Below are 5,645 nucleotides of genomic sequence, written 5' to 3'. Positions count from 1 at the left end.
GCTGCTGCCGGCCTCCCAAACTTAGAGGAAGACCGCGACGTGTGTGGGGGACGTTTTTGACCTCAAAGATCTCTGGCTATCAAGGAGCCGTTTGGGAAAGGCTCTCACCAGGACAGAGTGCAAACCCCTGACACAGTGTCTGGCTGGGTGGGGGTGCTCTTCAAGTGAGAGTGAGATTAGTGTTAAGGATAGGAAGGGGCTTCTGGTTGTGTGCGTGTGTGTGTGTGTGTGTGTGCGTGTGTGTGTGTGTGTGTGTGTGTGTGTGTGTGTGTGTGTGTGTGTGTGTGTGTGTGTGAATGTTGGTGTGTGTGTGTGTGTGTGTGTGTGTGTGAATGTTGGTGTGTGTGTGTGTGTGTGTGTGTGTGTGTGAATGTATGTGTGTTTGTGCATGTATGTGTGTGTGTGTGTGTGTGTGTGTGTGTGTGTGTGTGTGTGTGTGTGTGTGTGTGTGTGTGTGTGTGTGAGAGTGTGTGTGTGTGTTTTGGGGGGCTGGGAGGATGAAAGTCTGCACTAGTGGAACCATGAGCGATTAATACACGGCCGGAGGCAGGGGCAGGGTGGGCCTGGGGGGGGCAGGGGGGGTTAGGGGGCGGCTTTGTTGAAGGAACAGGGGAAGGAGGGGGAGGGATAATACTGCTTATCAGTATCACAGAGAGGCTAGGGGAGGATGGAGCAAGGCCAATTTAGCACACGGAAAGACATACTCAACACTGGAATGGGCCGTAGATAGGACAGATTAACTGATTTGTCTGTTTTTGGGCTCTTTTTGGCCTGTGTTTATACTGAGCTGGGAGGAAGCTGCTGTGGGCTGGTTTCGCAAGCTTGGTGTTTGCCCAGGATGCTGCAGACATTAGGCCTGGGCTGTATCTATATTTAAGTCTGTGACTCAGCTGATAACAGTACATCAAGAAAAATAAACTATTTTCTTGCTTTACATCTTCATCAGATAGACCAATGTGCTATAAACCCTACTAATAATGATTCAGTAACCACTATTTAGATTAGGGGCATTAATGGTAGTGGCTGTAAAACATTTCGGTATGTTTTTTGGCACAAGTTTTTGTTGTTGGTGCACTTCTGCAACTATCTCCACATATTTCACAGCTTCGAACATATAGGCTGGTACAGTGGAAGTGACTGGGAGAGGTGATTTCTCTTTCTGACTGGTTCATGGGTTAACTGCTTCTTCCGTCTCGGCTGCACAGCAGTGCGTTGTGGGATTGGGGCTGTTTTGCCTAGCTAGCTGCTGCTGCTCCACATTCCCACGCATTCTTTTGGATATTGAATCCTCCAGAGTTTGCTCTTCAGCTTTTCCCCGTTGTGTCCCATTGTGCTGCTCTGCTCTGCCTCCAACAAGGCCACTGTCATGCCACTAGAACAAGCCTCTTGTCTCCTTCTACAAGAAGTCCCTGCAGACAGTCATGCACAGATTCAATATTTGACGAAATATGTCGTTACCCATTTCTGTCTCTTACAGTCAAATCTTCTTCAGCTGATCAAGAGTTCATGAATAAGTTAGTATTACTGTAAGTCTGTAAAAAATGACACACACACACACACACAGTATAAAAAAGTCCTTTCACCACTTTAAGAAGAAAAAGAAAAATCCTGTTTAAATTGCTCAGATGGTTCAGATGGAGCAATACATTAAATGCTGAAAACATCATAGAATTAGTATGAAAAGATCCAGACACAGCTGAATAGTGCAGTGCTGTTGCACACATCTCAAATGATTTGTTTAAAAACGTCTCATTCTGCCCTATAAAAACACATGAGCTGCTGAGGTATTACCCCACACACACAGAGACACAAAAATAAAGCATTCATCTACTGAGGTCATCACCCGGAGTCATTACATCATCTTGTCGCTGTCCCAATGCCCCTCTCCCCCCCAGCCTACACACACACACACACACACACACACACACACACACACACACACACACACACACACACACACACACACACACACACACACACACACACACACACACGCACAACACATCACTGGTCCTCCTTCAATGGCACTTGGGTAAACACAGCTGTGATGCTGACATTAAAGGCTCTCTCTCTTTGAACCCCTCTGAAATATCTGAGGTCCTGCCTCCCCCCCCTGTCGGAGTACACTCGTACCCTTCAAAACAAAAGCCCGGACAAAGCGTCACATCAGCTCCAAATGTAACAATATCCTTGAACCCCAGGTGCCATACTTCAGGGTGTTTTCACAGACACCATCAAGCAAACACTAACACAGCTCTTCTGTATGCAGAAGGCTGTTCACTCACTGTGAACAACAAGCAACCCAGTCCCGACTGCTAACAACAATCAATACATAAGTACATCACCGTTTATTGCATAAACAGTGAGTCAGCCAAGTCTGAAAGTAAATATAGTCCCTGAAAGTAGTTCAAATTTGGGAAACCTTAAAAAAAAAAAACGACAAAACTGGTCACTGCATTTGGATAGCGGCTAGATCCCTGTGTAACACAATACAAACTATTCTTATGGCTTAGTGGGCAAAGCTCCAGTGTACAATCTCAACAGCCATCATGTCTCATTATAACTTATATTGATTAATAGCACCCCAGGAAACCACAAGCATTAAGCAAATTATGAGTCTTAGGGCTCCAGAGGCAAATCTAACCTTACACATGGCGTGTAATCCAGCCCCAGTATGTCTACCATCCACACGAAGAGGAAAATCTCACTCAGCTGGCTCAAATACTCTAATTTGATCGCATTTGTTTTCTCATATTTGGCTTGGCAAAGGCCCAGATGATTAATGTGGCAGCGGAGCTGACAGAGAGAGACTCTGGGCTGTGTTGATGGTCTGCTTCACTCCATAATCAGGTGGAGCTATGTGATTGATTCTTCCTCCATTTTTTAACATTCGTTTTTTTCCCTCCTTTTTTTTTTGCACGCTACTGTTTCAGATTACCTGGCTTGTTAGAAAATGCCTCCCAGGTGTTGTTTTTCAACCCACACACTCACACACATCCACACTCTTTCACATACACACACCACCACCATTTTATAAGGATGAATGACTACTCTACCTGCTGCAGCGTAGGGCTCCATCTGGAAAGTTTAATGCAAACTTTTAGTTTTTCCAGGACATTTTGTGTGTGTTGGGAATAATCTAGAGTTGAGGAGGAACATGTTCTGTGTCCGGGCTCCTGCAATGGGGCTGCTCCTGTTGTTGTTTTGTAAATGACTGTATATTCACTCTCTTGTGTGAAACAAGACTCGTGATAGAGGTAAGCTATGATGGCTCCATTACCACCTTGAACTGACTCCTTTTCAAGCCTGTTTGTTTAAAAACAATGCATTACGCCTTTCCGTTGACACCCCCTGACACCTTCTGTCTTTCATGTCCGGAGTCATTTCTGTGATGTACTAAAAGCATGTGAGACATACTACATATGAAAGGTCTGCAACATATCCTCTAAAGTGGTTTGTTTGCTATTCTTGTTTCTTATCAAACAAAGTACTTCTTACTTAAATAGTTTATATGTCTTTGAACATGCCCCGAGGAGCAGGGAGACAGAATAACTTCCATGTCTGTCTGCAACTTCTGAAGCAGTTTGAGTGCTGGATGTCCTCCTTGCTTATCCGGGTTCATTGTCTCCTATGCATGAATGAAGGAAAGAATTGTAGATATAAAAGACTAGTGACACTTGAAATAGCCATAATTAGGCTGAATGCCATACTCTAGACCGTTCTGAATTAGTATGAATGCCAGCTGTTGCACTTCAGTGGATCTACTAAGTGGAGTGGCCCAGAGAATCTGATGAATCCTCACCAGTAATGAGAGCTAACCCAATCAGAATTAATATACACTTCAATCATCACACTGCACATTAGGAGGGGATTCTTAAAAATAGGTGAAAAATAGATAGATAGATATATGGAGAGAGAAAGAAAAATATGGACCTTTTTGGTGACCTCTTGGTCATTTCTGCTGCAAGTAGTGCACATAGATCACATTGCACACAAGTCCAAACTGCCTCCTTTCAGACAGGATGGGAGCATCAGCAGTGTGTCCATTTGGATGAAATGTTTCATGAGTTTGAAGCACTCTGGCAGAGGGATCCCCTCCACACACCCTGACAAATAAACAGAGCCCAGGGACGGGGCCTCCTCAGGGCAGACGGAGAGGCCTGCACACACGGACCATCCCAGGCCTTTCAGGGCCCAGATCACGGGACACAGGAAAGAGCCTGGCTGTGACGAGCAAACGACGCGCTGATTGGCCATCTTGTATGAATTAGAGTGGGTTAGGCGATTCTTTTTTGTCCTTCGGTCGCGGGGATCCAATAACAAAGACGGGCTGTGTGCGTAAGGCGATCCTATCACATGGCTGGCCCCGGCGCTGAGGGCCCCGGCTCTCACAGAAACACAGCTCTGTTCAGGAGCAGTGAAAGGGGAGACCCGGCGATGCCGAAACTCTACAGGCCGAGCGCACGCAAGCCAAATGAGATATGAATTGTCCTTTCAGGTGGAGCGGTCATTTTATCCTCAGCATCTTGGTTCTTCACAAAAAGGTTTGCTTTGTAAACTCGCCTGACAATGCACCTCAAATATCCCAACTGTAATAGCAGTTGGTATATCATTTGAAAAGTCTTCAACTAGACGGGAAACGTAACACAATTTCCTGTGAAAGTCTTTTCATGCTCATACAGTGGACAGGAAAGAGATCCATAAACTAGCTGGAAGAAATGATGATCGACCAGCCAGCCATGATAAACATTAAGGGGCTCTCATCATTTCGTTGTGTACAATCAATTTGCCTCTTTGGGAATTCAATTCATCCTGTAATCTATTATATTGACAGAGTTATTTGTATTATATTATATTATGTATTATCATGTATGAGCCAGTATTATCTCCTCATTATTATCCAATTCCTATTGATATTGCTGGTTTGTCAGATCACAGGCAAGGCATTGGCTTCCTCTAAAAAAAAACCTCTTGCAAAGACCTGGGCTGTTTGCCGGTCGATGAATCGGTGTGAGGATAACAAGTGGCGTGAGGGTGTGAGTGAGAGCGTGGTGTTGGCCTGAGATGGTGGGGGAATGATCCAGTTCACACATTAATCTGGGTCTTCCACAGGGCAGGTCTAAGTTTACATGTGGAGTAATTAGGTCCCCCTCTCAGAGAGGCACTTTACATGACTAACATTCTTCAAAGGACTCCGAGTCAACCGAGCTCTCATGCGCTCAGGAGTAGGGGGAATGCTATATTGGATCTGACACCAGCATTCTAGAACTTTCACATGGCTGTGCTGGCCGTGCCGATTCCACATTCGTTTTGAGACGTAAAACTATTGCGTGGGCGTGAGAGGGAGCGCTGGGTTGTGTGGGAGTTGGAGACACTTTAAACATGGCAGGGGATTTCATCTGTGTAGATTTAGCTGGAGTGTGTGTTATCTTATGTCTTTGCTTGCTCCAGTTTTGTCACTTTTGGTCTTGAGGCTGATGATATCAGTGTTCATTTTTTTTTTTGGTTATTGCCATTAAGTCTTTCTGGTTGTCAGTCCTTTGCAAATCATGTCTGCATTTGTTTGGTTTTAAGTCTCTCCCAGTGTCTGGATGTTGAACTGATAAGAGCGAGGGCAACTCTCTCCGGCCTGGTGGGGAGCTGTG

The sequence above is a fragment of the Clupea harengus genome, chromosome 15 (genome assembly GCF_900700415.2).
Source record: "Clupea harengus chromosome 15, Ch_v2.0.2, whole genome shotgun sequence".
NCBI lineage: Eukaryota > Metazoa > Chordata > Actinopteri > Clupeiformes > Clupeidae > Clupea > Clupea harengus.
This window is presented reverse-complemented; position numbering follows the sequence as displayed.